The sequence below is a fragment of the Schistocerca americana genome, chromosome 2, assembly GCF_021461395.2.
Source record: "Schistocerca americana isolate TAMUIC-IGC-003095 chromosome 2, iqSchAmer2.1, whole genome shotgun sequence".
In the NCBI taxonomy this organism is placed as follows: domain Eukaryota; kingdom Metazoa; phylum Arthropoda; class Insecta; order Orthoptera; family Acrididae; genus Schistocerca; species Schistocerca americana.
Genome location: NC_060120.1, coordinates 1,069,846,500 through 1,069,861,788, shown reverse-complemented (window position 1 = coordinate 1,069,861,788; position 15,289 = coordinate 1,069,846,500).

Below are 15,289 nucleotides of genomic sequence, written 5' to 3'. Positions count from 1 at the left end.
ATCTTGTACTTAAGTCGTCATTTTGCCTTTTGTATTACATTCGGATGCAATTTCTGAGTTTCATCGTCAATAAGAAGGTCCAAGTGATACAGTAAACCTGAAGTGAAGCATCGGAATCTAAAACTGGACTCACAGGAGAGGTTATAATCAAAGAAACTTAGAGTGTCTGTCCTCTTGAACTTAAGTCGGCATTGTGCCTATTGTATTAAATTCGGATGCAGTTTCTGTGTTTCATCGTCAATATAAGGACCAAGGGATACAGTAAACCTGAAGTAAAGCATCGGAATCTAAAACTCAACTCACAGGAGTGGTTCAAATCATAGAAAGTTATACTGTCAGTCCTCTTGTACTTAAGTCGGCATTGTGCCTTTTGTATTGAATTCGGATGCTATTTCTGTGTTTCATCGTCAATAAGAAGGTCCAAGGGATACAGTAAACCTAAAGTGAAGCATCGGAATCTAAAACTGGACTCACAGGAGAGGTTCAAATCATAGAAAGTTAGAGTGTCAGTCCTCTTGTACTTAAGTCGTCATTGTGCATTTTGTATTAAATTCGGATGCAATTTCTGTGTTTCATCGACAATAAGAAGGTGCAAGGTATACAGTAATCCTGAAGTGAAGCATCGGAATGTGAAACTGCAATCACAGGAGAGTTTCAAATCAAAGAAAGTTAGAGTGTCAGTCCTCTAGTACTTAATTCTGCATTGTGCCTTTTGTATTAAATTCAGATGCAATTTCTATGTTTCATCATCAATAAGAAGGTCCAAGGGATACAGTAAACCTGAAGTGAAGCATCGGAATCTGAAACTACACTCACAGGAGATGTTCAAATCATAGAAAGTAAGAGTGTCAGTCCTCTTGTACTTAAGTTTTCATTGTGCCTTTTGTATTAAATTCGGACGCAATTTCTGTGTTTCATCGTCAATAAGAAGGTCCAAGGTATACAGTAAACCTAAAGTGAAGCATTGGAGTCTAAAACTGGACTCACAGGAGAGGTTCAAATCATAGATAGTTAGAGTGTCAGTCCTCTTCCAACTTCCGTCGGCATTGTGCCTTTTGTAATAAATTCGGATGGATTTTCTGTGCTTCATTGTCAATATGAAGGTCCAAGGTTTACAGTAAATCTGAAGTGAAGCATCGGAATCTAAAACTGGACTCACAGGAGAATTTTAAATCAAAGAAAGTTAGAGTGCCTGTCCTCTTGTACTTAATTCGGCATTGTGCCTTTTGTATTAAATTCGGATGCAATTTCTATGTTTCATCGTCAATAAGAAGGTCCAAGAGATACAGTACACCGGAAGTGAAGCATCGGAATCTAAAACTGCACTCACAGGAGAGGTTTAAATCAAAGAAAGTTAGAGTGTCTGTCCTCTTGTAGTTAAGTCGGAATTGTGCCTTTTGTATTAAATTCGAATGCAATTTCCGTGTTTCTTCGTCAATACGAAGGTACAAGGTATACAGCAAACCTGAAGTGAAACATCAGAATCTAAAACGCAACTCACAGGAGAGGTTCAAATCATAGATAGCTATAGTGTCAGTCCTCTTGTACTTAAGTTGATATTGTGCCTTTTGTATTAAATTCGGATGCAATTTCTGTGTTTCATCGTCGATAAGAAGGTCCAGGGGATAAAGTAAACCTGAAGTGCAGCATCGGAATCTAAAACTGGACTCACGGGTGAGGTTAAAATCATAGAAAGTTAGAGTGTCAGTCCTCTTGTACTTAAGTTTTCATTGTGCCTTTTGTATTAAATTCGGACGCAATTTCTGTGTTTCATCGTCAATAAGAACGTCTAAGGTATCCAGTAAACCTGAAGTGAAGCATCGGAACCTAAAACTGGACTCACAGCAGAAGTTCAAATCATAGAAAGTTGAAGTGTCAGTCCTGTAGTACCTACATCGGCATTGTGCCTTTTGTATTAAATTCGGATGCAATATCTGTGTTTCATCGTCAATAAGATGGTCCTAGGTATACAGTAAACCTGAAGTGAAGCATCGGAATCTAAAACTGGACTCACAGGACAGGTTTAAAACAAAGGAAGTTAGAGGTCTGTCCTCTTGTACTTAAGTCGGCATTGTGCCTTTTGTATTAAATTCGGATGCAATTTCTGTGTTTCATCGTCAATAAGAAGGTCCAAGGGATACAGTAAACCTGAAGTGAAGAATCGGAATCCAAAACTGGACTCACAGGAGAGGTTTATATCAAAGAAAGTTAGAGTGTCAGTCCTGTTGTACTTAAGTCGGCATTGTGCGTTTTGTATTAAATTCGGATGCAATTTCTATGATTCATCGTCAATAAGAAGGTCCAAGGGATACAGTAAACCGGAAGTGAAGCATCGGAATCTAATACTGGACTCACAGGAGAGGTTTAAATCAAAGAAAGTTAGAGTGTCTGTCCTCTTGTACTTAAGTCGGCATTGTGCCATTTGTATTACATTCGAATGCAATTTCTGTGTTTCATCGTCAATAAGAAGGTCCAAGTGAAACAGTAAACCTGAAGTGAAGCATCGGAATCTAAAACTGGACTCACAGGAGAGGTTTAAATCAAAGAAACTTAGAGTGTCTGTCCTCTTGAACCTAAGTCGGCATTGTGCCTATTGTATTAATTTCGGATGCAATTTGTGTGTTTCATCGTCAACAAGATGGTCCAAGGGATACAGTAAACCTGAAGTGAAGCATCAGAATCTAAAACTGGAATCACAGGAAAGGTTCAAATCATAGAAAGTTAGAGCATCAGTCCTCTTGTATTTAAGTCGGCATTGTGCCCTGTGTATTAAATTCGAATGCAATTTCTGTTTTTGATCACCAATAAGAAGGTCCAAGGTATACAGTAAACCCGAACCTTAAGCATCGGAATCTAAAACTCAACTCACAGGAGAGGTTCAAATCATAGAAAGTTAGAGTGTCAGTCCTCTTGTACTTAAGTCGGCATTGTGCCTTTTGTATTAAATTCGGATGCTATTTCTGTGTTTCATCGTCAATAAGAAGGTCCAAGGGATACAGTAAACCTAAAGTGAAGCATGGGAATCTAAAACTGGACTCACAGGACATGTTCAAATCATAGAAAGTTAGAGTGTCAGTCCTCTTGTACTTAAGTCGTCATTGTGCATTTTGTATTAAATTCGGATGCAATTTCTGTGTTTCATGGACAATAAGAAGGTGCAAGGTATACAGTAATCCTGAAGTGAAGCATCGGAATCTGAAACTGGAATCACAGGAGAGTTTCAAATCAAAGAAAGTTAGAGTGTCAGTCCTCTAGTACTTAATTCTGCATTGTGCCTTTTGGTTTAAATTCAGATGCAATTTCTATGTTTCATCGTCAATAAGAAGGTCCAAGGGATACAGTATACCTGAAGTGAAGCATCGGAATCTAAAACTGGAATCACAGGAAAGGTTGAAAGTCGGCATTGTGCCTTTTGTATTAAATTCGGATGCAATTGCTGTGCTTCATCGTCAATGAGAATGTCCAAGGGATACAGTAAAAAAAAAGTGAAGCATTGGAGTCTAAAACTGGACTCACAGGAGAGGTTCAAATCATAGAAAGTTAGAGTGTCAGTCCTCTTGTACTTAAGTCGTCATTGTGCATTTTGTATTAAATTCGACTCCAATTTCTGTGTATCATCGTCAATAAGGAGGTCCCAGGTATACAGTAAACATGAAGTGAAGCATCGGAATCTGAAACTACACTCACAGCAGATGTTCAAATCATAGAAAGTAAGAGTGTCAGTCCTCTTGTACTTAAGTTTTCATTGTGCCTTTTGTATTAAATTCGGACGCAATTTCTGTGTTTCATCGTCAATAAGAAGGTCCAAGGTATACAGTAAACCTGAAGTGAAGCATTGGAGTCTAAAACTGGACTCACAGGAGAGGTTCAAATCATAGATAGTTAGAGTGTCAGTCCTCTTCCAACTTCGGTCGGCATTGTGCCTTTTGTAATAAATTCGGATGGATTTTCTGTGTTTCATTGTCAATAAGAAGGTCCAAGGTTTACAGTAAACCTGAAGTGAAGCATCGGAATCTAAAACTGCACTCACAGGAGAGGTTTAAATCAAAGAAAGTTAGAGTGTCTGTCCTCTTGTACTTAATTCGGCATTGTGCCTTTTGTATTAAATTCGGATGCAATTTCTATGTTTCATCGTCAATAAGAAGGTCCAAGGTTTACAGTAAACCTGAAGTGAGCATCAGAATCTAAAACGCAATTCACAGGGGAGGTTCAAATCATAGATAGTTATAGTGTCAGTCCTCTTGTACTTAAGTTGATATTGTGCCTTTTGTATTAAATTCGGATGCAATTTCTGTGTTTCATCGTCAACAAGAAGGTCCAAGGTATACAGTAAACCTGAAGTGAAGCATCGGAATCTAAAACTGGAATCACAGGGGAGGTTCAATTCATAGAAATTTAGAGTGTCAGTCCTCTTCTACTTAAGTCGGCATTGTGCCTTTTGTATTAAATTCGGATGCAATTTCTGTGTTTCATCGTCAATTAGAAGGTCTGAGGTATACAGTAAACCTGAAGTGAAGCTTCGGAATCTAAAACTGGAATCACAGGGGAGGTTCAATTCATAGAAAGTGAGAGTGTCAGTCCTATTGTACTTAAGTCGGCATTGTGCCTTTCGTATTAAATTCGGATGCAAATCCTGTGTTTCATCGTCAACAAGAAGGTCCAAGGTATACAGTAAACCTGAAGTGAAGCATCGGAATCTAAAACTGGAATCACAGGGGAGGTTCAATTCATAGAAATTTAGAGTGTCAGTCCTATTGTACTTAAATCGGCATTGTTCCTTTTGTATTAAATTCGGATGCAAATCCTGTGTTTCATCGTCAACAAGAAGGTCCACGGTATACAGTAAACCTGAAGTGAAGCATCAGAATCTAAAACTGGACTCACAGGAGAGGTTTAAATCAAAGAAACTTAGAGTGTCTGTCCTCTTGAACTTAAGTCGGCATTGTGCCTATTGTATTAAATTCGTATGCAATTTGTGTGTTTCATCGTCAATAAGATGGTCCAAGGGATACAGTAAACCTGAAGTGAAGCATCGGAATCTAAAACTGGACTCACAGGAAAGGTTCAAATCATAGAAAGTTAGAGCTTCAGTCCACTTGTATTTAAGTCGGCATTGTGCCCTGTGTATTAAATTCGAATGCAATTTCTGTTTTTGATCACCAATAAGAAGGTCCAAGGTATACAGTAAACCCGAACTGTAGCATCGGAATCTAAAACTCAACTCACAGGAGAGGTGCAAATCATAGAAAGTTAGAGTGTCAGTCCTCTTGTACTTAAGTCGGCATTGTGCCTTTTGTATTAAATTCGGATGCAATTTCTGTGTTTCATCGACAATAAGAAGGTGCAAGGTATACAGTAATCATGAAGTGAAGCATCGGAATCTGAAACTGGAATCACAGGAGAGTTTCAAATCAAAGAAAGTTAGAGTGTCAGTCCTCTAGTACTTAATTCTGCATTGTGCCTTTTGTATTACATTCAGATGTAATTTCTATGTTTCATCGTCAATAAGAAGGTCCAAGGGATAGAGTAAACCAGAAGTGAAGCATAGGAATCTAAAACTGGACTCACAGGAAAGGTTGAAAGTCGGCATTGTGCCTTTTGTATTAAATTCGGATGCAATTGCTGTGCTTCATCGTCAATGAGAAGGTCCAAGGGATACAGTAAACCAAAAGTGAACCATTGGTGTCTAAAACTGGACTCACAGGAGAGGTTCAAGTCATAGAAAGTTAGAGTGTCAGTCCTCTTGTACTTAAGTCGTCATTGTGCATTTTGTATTAAATTCGGATGCAATTTCTGTGTTTCATCGTCGATAAGAAGGTCCAGGGGATAAAGTAAACCTGAAGTGCAGCATCGGAATCTAAAACTGGACTAACAGGTGAGGTTCAAATCATAGAAAGTTAGAGTGTCAGTCCTCTTGTACTTAAGTCGGCATTGTGCCTTTTGTATTAAATTCGGATGCAATATCTGTGTTTCATCGTCAATTAGAAGGTCTGAGGTATACAGTAAACCTGAAGTGAAGCATCGGAATCTAAAACTGGAATCACAGGGGAGGTTCAATTCATAGAAAGTTAGAGTGTCAGTCCTCTTGTACTTAAGTCTGCATTGTGCCTTTTGTATTAAATTCGGATGCAATTTTTGTGTTTCAATGTCAATAAGAACGTCTAAGGTATACAGTACACCTGAAGTGAAGCATCGGAATCTAATACTGGACTCACAGGAGAGGTTTAAATCAAAGAAAGTTAGAGTGTCTGTCCTCTTGTACTTAAGTCGGCTTTGTGCCATTTGTATTAAATTCGAATGCAATTTCTGTGTTTCATCGTCAATAAGAAGGTCCAAGTGATACAGTAAACCTTAAGTGAAGCATCGGAATCTAAAACTGGACTCACAGGAGAGGTTTAAATCAAAGAAACTTAGTGTGTCTGTCCTCTTGAACTTAAGTCGTCATTGTGCCTATTGTATTAAATTCGGATGCAATTTGTGTGTTTCATCGTCAATAAGATGGTCCAAGGGATACAGTAAACCTGAAGTGAAGCATCGGAATCTAAAACTGGACTCACAGGAAAGGTTCAAATCATAGAGAGTTAGAGCTTCAGTCCTCTTGTATTTAAGTCGGCATTGTGCCCTGTGTATTAAATTCGAATGCAATTTCTGTTTTTGATCACCAATAAGAAGGTCCAAGGTATACAGTAAACCCGAACTGAAGCATCGGAATCTAAAACTCAACTCACAGGAGAGGTTCAAATCATAGAAAGTTAGAGTGTCAGTCCTCTTGTACTTAAGTCGGCATTGTGCCTTTTGTATTAAATTCGGATGCTATATCTGTGTTTCATCGTTAATAAGAAGGTCCAAGGGATACAGTAAACCTAAAGTGAAGCATGGGAATCTAAAACTGGACTCACAGGACAGGTTCAAATCATAGAAAGTTAGAGTGTCAGTCCTCTTGTACTTAAGTCGTCATTGTGCATTTTGTATTAAATTCGGATGCAATTTCTGTGTTTCATCGACAATAAGAAGGTGCAAGGTATACAGTAATCCTGAAGTGAAGCATCGGAATCTGAAACTGGAATCACAGGAGAGTTTCAAATCAAAGGAAGTTAGAGTGTCAGTCCTCTAGTACTTAATTCTGCATTGTGCCTTTTGTATTAAATTTAGATGCAATTTCTATGTTTCATCGTTAATAAGAAGGTCCAAGGGATACAGTAAACCTGAAGTGAAGCATCGGAATCTAAAACTGGACTCACAGGAAAGGTTGAAAGTCGGCATTGTGCCTTTTGTATTAAATTCGGATGCAAATGCTGTGCTTCATCGTCAATGAGAAGGTCCAAGGGATACAGTAAACCAAAAGTGAAGCATTGGAGTCTAAAACTGGACTCACAGGAGAGGTTCAAATCATAGAAAGTTAGAGTGTCAGTCCTCTTGTACTTAAGTCGTCATTGTGCATTTTGTATTAAATTCGGATGCAATTTCTGTGTATCATCGTCAATAAGAAGGTCCCAGGTATACAGTAAACCTGAAGTGAAGCATCGGAATCTGAAACTACACTCACAGGAGATGTTCAAATCATAGAAAGTAAGAGTGTCAGTCCTCTTGTACTTAAGTTTTCATTGTGCTTTTTATATTAAATTCGGACGCAATTTCTGTGTTTCATCGTCAATAAGAAGGTCCAAGGTATACAGTAAAACTGAAGTGAAGCATTGGAGTCTAAAACTGGACTCACAGGAGAGGTTCAAATCATAGATAGTTAGAGTGTCAGTCCTCTTCCAACTTCCGTCGGCATTGTGCCTTTTGTAATAAATTCGGATGGATTTTCTGTGTTTCATTGTCAATAAGAAGGTCCAAGGTTTACAGTAAACCTGAAGTGATGCATCGGAATCTAAAACTGGACTCACAGGAGAGGTTTAAATCAAAGAAAGTTAGAGTGTCTGTCCTCTTGTACTTAATTCGGCATTGTGCCTTTTGTATTAAATTCGGATGTAATTTTTATGTTTCATCGTCAATAAGAAGGTCCAAGAGATACAGTAAACCGGAAGTGAAGCATCGGAATCTAAAACTGCACCCACAGGAGAGGTTTAAATCAAAGAAAGTTAGAGTGTCTGTCCTCTTGTACTTAAGTAGGAATTGTGCCTTTTGTATTAAATTCGAATGCAATTTCCGTATTTCATCGTCAATAAGAAGGTACAAGGTATACAGCAAACCTGAAGTGAAGCATCAGAATCTAAAACGCAACTCACAGGAGAGGTTCAAATCATAGACAGTTATAGTGTCAGTCCTCTTGTACTTAAGTTGATATTGTGCCTTTTGTATTAAATTCGGATGCAATTTCTGTGTTTCATCGTCGATAAGAAGGTCCAGGGGATAAAGTAAACCTGAAGTGCAGCATCGGAATCTAAAACTGGACTAACAGGTGAGGTTCAAATTATAGAATGTTAGAGTGTCAGTCCTCTTGTACTTAAGTCGGAATTGTGCCTTTTGTATTAAATTCGGATGCAATTTCTGTGTTTCATCGTCAATTAGAAGGTCTGAGGTATACAGTAAACCTGAAGTGAAGCATCGGAATCTAAAACTGGAATCACAGGGGAGGTTCAATTCATAGAAAGTTAGAGTGTCAGTCCTATTGTACTTAAGTCAGCATTGTGCCTTTTGTATTAAATTCGGATGCAAATCCTGTGTTTCATCGTCAACAAGAAGGTCCACGGTATACAGTAAACCTAAAGTGAAGCATCGGAATCTAAAACTGGTCACACAGGAGAGGTTCAAATCATAGAGAGTTAGAGTGTCAGTCCTCTTGTACTTAAGTCTGCATTGTGCCTTTTGTATTAAATTCGGATGCAATTTCTGTGTTTCAATGTCAATAAGAACGTCTAACGTATACAGTACACCTGAAGTTAAGCATCGGAATCTAATACTGGACTCACAGGCGAGGTTTAAATCAAAGAAAGTTAGAGTGTCTGTCCTCTTGTACTTAAGTCGGCTTTGTGCCATTTGTATTAAATTCGAATGCAATTTCTGTGTTTCACCGTCAATAAGAAGGTCCAAGTGATACAGTAAACCTGAAGTGAAGCATCGGAATCTAAAACTGGACTCACAGGAGAGGTTTAAATCAAAGAAACTTAGAGTGTCTGTCCTCTTGAACTTAAGTCGGCATTGTGCCTATTGTATTAAATTCGGATGCAATTTGTGTGTTTCATCGTCAATAAGATGGTCCAAGGGATACAGTAAACCTGAAGTGAAGCATCGGAATCTAAAACTGGACGCACAGGAAAGGTTCAAATCATAGAAAGTTAGAGCTTCAGTCCTCTTGTATTTAAGTCGGCATTGTGCCCTGTGTATTAAATTCGAATGCGATTTCTGTTTTTGATCACCAATAAGAAGGTCCAAGGTATACAGTAAACCCGAACTGAAGCATCGGAATCTAAAACTCAACTCACAGGAGAGGTTCAAATCATAGAAAGTTAGAGTGTCAGTCCTCTTGTACTTAAGTCGGCATTGTGCTTTTTGTATTAAATTCGGATGCTATTTCTGTGTTTCATCGTCAATAAGAAGGTCCAAGGGATACAGTAAACCTAAAGTGAAGCATGGGAATCTAAATCTGGACTCACAGGACAGGTTCAAATCATAGAAAGTTAGAGTGTCAGTCCTCTTGTAATTAAGTCGTCATTGTGCATTTTGTATTAAATTCGGATGCAATTTCTGTGTTTCATCGACAATAAGAAGGTGCAAGGTATACAGTAATCCTGAAGTGAAGCATCGGAATCTGAAACTGGAATCACAGGAGAGTTTCAAATCAAAGAAAGTTAGAGTGTCAGTCCTCTAGTACTTAATTCTGCATTGTGCCTTTTGTATTAAATTTAGATGCAATTTCTATGTTTCATCGTCAATAAGAAGGTCCAAGGGATACAGTAAACCTGAAGTGAAGCATCGGAATCTAAAACTGGACTCACAGGAAAGGTTGAAATTCGGCATTGTGCCTTTTGTATTAAATTCGGATGCAAATGCTGTGCTTCATCGTCAATGAGAAGGTCCAAGGGATACAGTAAACCAAAAGTGAAGCATCGGAGTCTAAAACTGGACTCACAGGACAGGTTCAAATCATAGAAAGTTAGAGTGTCAGTCCTCTTGTACTTAAGTCGTCAATGTGCATTTTGTATTAAATTCGGATGCAATTTCTGTGTATCATCGTCAATAAGAAGGTCCCAGGTATACAGTAAACCTGAAGTGAAGCATCGGAATCTGAAACTACACTCACAGGAGATGTTCAAATCATAGAAAGTAAGAGTGTCAGTCCTCTTGTACTTAAGTTTTCATTGTGCCTTTTGTATTAAATTCGGACGCAATTTCTGTGTTTCATCGTCAATAAGAAGGTCCAAGGTATACAGTAAACCTGAAGTGAAGCATTGGAGTCTAAAACTGGACTCACAGGAGAGGTTCAAATCATAGATAGTTAGAGTGTCAGTCCTCTTCCAACTTCCGTCGGCATTGTGCCTTTTGTAATAAATTCGGATGGATTTTCTGTGTTTCATTGTCAATAAGAAGGTCCAAGGTTTACAGTAAACCTGAAGTGAAGCATCGGAATCTAAAACTGGACTCACAGGAGAGGTTTAAAACAAAGAAAGTTAGAGAGTGCCCTCTTGTACTTAAGTCGGAATTGTGCCTTTTGTATTAAATTCGAATGCAATTTCCGTGTTTCATCGTCAATTAGAAGGTCTGAGGTATACAGTAAACCTGAAGTGAAGCATCGGAATCTAAAACTGGAATCACATTGGAGGTTCAATTCATAGAAAGTTAGAGTGTCAGTCCTATTGTACTTAAGTCGGCATTGTGCCTTTTGTATTAAATTCGGATGCAAGTCCTGTGTTTCATCGTCAACAAGAAGGTCCAAGGTATACAGTAAACCTGAAGTGAAGCATCGGAATCTAAAACTGGTCACACTGGACAGGTTTAAATCAAAGAAAGTTAGAGTGTCTGTCCTCTTGTACTTAATTCGGCATTGTGCCATTTGTATTAAATTCGGATGCAATTTCTATGTTTCATCGTCAATAAGAAGGTCCAAGAGATACAGTAAACCGGAAGTGAGCATCGGAATCTAAAACTGCACCCACAGGAGAGGTTTAAATCAAAGAAAGTTAGAGTGTCTGTCCTCTTGTACTTAAGTCGGCATTTTGCCTTTTGTATTAAATACGGATGCAATTTGTGTGTTTCATCGTCATTAAGAAGGTCTTAGGTATACTGTAAAACTGAAGTGAAGATTGGAATCTAAAACTGTTCTCACAGGAGAGGTTCCAATCATAGAAAGTTAGAGTGTCAGTCCTGTTGTACTTAAGTCGGCATTGTGCCTTTTGTATTAAATTCGGATGCAATTTCTATGATTCATCGTCAATAAGAAGGTCCAAGGGATACAGTAAACCGGAAGTGAAGAATCGGAATCTAATACTGGACTCACAGGAGAGGTTTAAATCAAAGAAAGTTAGAGTGTCTGTCCTCTTGTACTTAAGTCGGCTTTGTGCCATTTGTATTAAATTCGAATGCAATTTCTGTGTTTCATCGTCAATAAGAAGGTCCAACGTATACAGTAAACCTGAAGTGAAGCATCGGAATCTGAAACTGGACTCATAGGAGAAGTTCAAATCATAGAAAATTAGACTGTCAGTCCTCTTGTACTTAAGTCGACATTATGCCTTTTGAATTAAATTCGGATGCAATTTCTGTGTTTCATCGTCAATAAGAAGGTCTTAGGTATACTGAAAATCTGAAGTGAAGCATCAGAATCTAAAACTGGACGCACAGGAGAGGTTCAAATCATAGAAAGTTAGAGTGTCAGTCCACTTGTACTTAAGTCGGCATTGTGCCTTTTGTATTAGATTCGGATGCAATTTCTGTGTTTCATCGTCAATAAGAAGGTCCAAGGGATACAGTAAACCTGAAGTGAAGAACCGGAATCCAAAACTGGGCTCACAGGAGAGGTTCATATCAAAGTAAGTTAGAGTGTCTGTCCTCTTGTACTTAAGCCGGCATTGTGCCTTTTGTATTAAATACGGATATAATTTGTGTGTTTCATCGTCATTAAGAAGATCTTAGGTATACTGTAAACCTGAAGTGAAGATTGGAATGTAAACCTGTTCTCACAGGAGAGGTTCCAATCATAGAAAGTTAGAGTGTCAGTCCTGTTGTACTTAAGTCGGCATTGTGCCTTTTGTATTATATTCGGATGCAATTTCTTTGATTCATCGTCAATAAGAAGGTCCAAGGGATACAGCAAACCGGAAGTGAAGCATCGGAATCTAATACTGGACTCACAGGAGAGGTTTTTAATCAAAGAAAGTTAGAGTGTCTGTCCTCTTGTACTTAAGTCGGCTTTGTGCCATTTGTATTAAAGTCGAATGCAATTTCTGTGTTTCATCGACAATAAGAAGGTGCAAAGTATACAGTAATCCTGAAGTGAAGCATCGGAATCTAAAATCTGGAATCACAGGAGAGTTTCAAATCAAAGAATGTTAGAGTGTCAGTCCTCTAGTACTTAATTCTGCATTGTGCATTTTGTATTAAATTCAGATGCAATTTCTATGTTTCATCGTCGATAAGAAGGTCCAAGGGATACAGTAAACCTGAAGTGAAGCATCGGAATCTAAAACTGGACTCACAGGAAAGGTTGAATGTCGGCATTGTGCCTTTTGTATTAAATTCGGATGCAAATGCTGTGCTTCATCGTCAAGGAGAAGGTCCAAGGGATACAGTAAACCAAAAGTGAAGCATTGGAGTCTAAAACTGGACTCACAGGAGAGGTTCAAATCATAGAAAGTTAGAGTGTCAGTCCTCTTGTACTTAAGTCGTCATTGTGCATTTTGTATTAAATTTGGATGCAATTTCTGTGTATCATCGTCAATAAGAAGGTCCCAGGTATACAGTAAACCTGAAGTGAAGCATCGGAATCTGAAACTACACTCACAGGAGATGTTCAAATCATAGAAAGTAAGAGTGTCAGTCCTCTTGTACTTAAGTTTTCATTTTGCCTTTTGTATTAAATTCGGACGCAATTTCTGTGTTTCATCGTCAATAAGAAGGTCCAAGGTATACAGTAAACCTGAAGTGAAGCATTGGAGTCAAAAACTGGACTCACAGGAGAGGTTCAAATCATAGATAGTTAGAGTGTCAGTCCTCTTCCAACTTCCGTCGGCATTGTGCCTTTTGTAATAAATTCGGATGGATTTTCTGTGTTTCATTGTCAATAAGAAGGTCCAAGATTTACAGTAAACCTGAAGTGAAGCATCGGAATCTAAAACTGGACTCACAGGAGAGGTTTAAATCAAAGAAAGTTAGAGTGTCTGTCCTCTTGTACTTAATTCGGCATTGTGCCATTTGTATTAAATTCGGATGCAATTTCTATGTTTCATCGTCAATAAGAAGGTCCAAGAGATACAGTAAACCGGAAGTGAGCATCGGAATCTAAAACTGCACCCACAGGAGAGGTTTAAATCAAAGAAAGTTAGAGTGTCTGTCCTCTTGTACTTAAGTCGGAATTGTGCCTTTTGTATTAAATTCGAATGCAATTTCCGTGTTTCATCGTCAATAAGAAGGTACAAGGTATACAGCAAACCTGAAGTGAAGCATCAGAATCTAAAACGCAACTCACAGGAGAGGTTCAAATCATAGATAGTTATAGTGTCAGTCCTCTTGTACTTAAGTTGATATTGTGCCTTTTGTATTAAATTCGGATGCAATTTCTGTGTTTCATCGTCGATAAGAAGGTCCAGGGGATAAAGTAAACCTGAAGTGCAGCATCGGAATCTAAAACTGGACTAACAGGTGAGGTTCAAATCATAGAAAGTTAGAGTGTCAGTCCTCTTGTACTTAAGTCGGCATTGTGCCTTTTGTATTAAATTCGGATGCAATTTCTGTGTTTCATCGTCAATTAGAAGGTCTGAAGTATACAGTAAACCTGAAGTGAAGCATCGGAATCCAAAACTGGAATCACAGGGGAGGTTCAATTCATAGAAAGTTAGAGTGTCAGTCCTATTGCACTTAAGTCGGCATTGTGCATTTTGTATTAAATTCGGATGCAATTTCTGTGTTTCATCGTCAATTAGAAGGTCTGAAGTATACAGTAAACCTGAAGTGAAGCATCGGAATCTAAAACTGGACTCACAGGAGAGGTTCAAATCATAGAAAGTTAGAGTGTCAGTCCTCTTGTACTTAAGTCGGCATTGTGCCTTTTGTATTAGATTCGGATGCAATTTCTGTGTTTCATCGTCAATAAGAAGGTCCAAGGGATACAGTAAACCTGAAGTGAAGAACCGGAATCCAAAACTGGGCTCACAGGAGAGGTTGATATCAAAGAAAGTTAGAGTGTCTGTCCTCTTGTACTTAAGTCGGCATTGTGCCTTTTGTATTAAATACGGATATAATTTGTGTGTTTCATCGTCATTAAGAAGGTCTTAGGTATACTGTAAACCTGAAGTGAAGATTGGAATCTAAAACTGTTCTCACAGGAGAGGTTCCAATCATAGAAAGTTAGAGTGTCAGTCCTGTTGTACTTAAGTCGGCATTGTGCCTTTTGTATTAAATTTGGATGCAATTTTTATGATTCAACGTCAATAAGAAGGTCCAAGGGATACAGTAAACCGGAAGTGAAGCATCGGAATCTAATACTGGACTCACAGGAGAGGTTTAAATCAAAGAAAGTTAGAGTGTCTGTCCTCTTGTACTTAAGTCGGCTTTGTGCCATTTGTATTAAATTCGAATGCAATTTCTGTGTTTCATCGACAATAAGAAGGTGCAAGGTATACAGTAATCCTGAAGTGAAGCATCGGAATCTAAAAACTGGAATCACAGGAGTGTTTCAAATCAAAGAAAGTTAGAGTGTCAGTCCTCTAGTACTTAATTCTGCATTGTGCCTTTTGTATTAAATTCAGATGCAATTTCTATGTTTCATCGTCAATAAGAAGGTCCAAGGGATACAGTAAACCTGAAGTGAAGCATCAGAAACTAAAACTGGACTCACAGGAAAGGTTCAAAGTCGGCATTGTGCCTTTTGTATTAAATTCGGATGCAATTGCTCTGCTTCATCGTCAATGAGAAGGTCCAAGGGATACAGTAAACCAAAAGTGAAGCATTGGAGTCTAAAACTGGACTCACAGGAGAGGTTCAAATCATAGAGAGTTAGAGTGTCAGTCCTCTTGTATTAAGTCGTCATTGTGCCTTTTGTATTAAATTCGAATGCAATTTCTATGTTTCATCGTCAATAAGAAGGTCCAAGGTGTACAGTAAACCTGAAGTGAAGCATCGGAATCTGAAA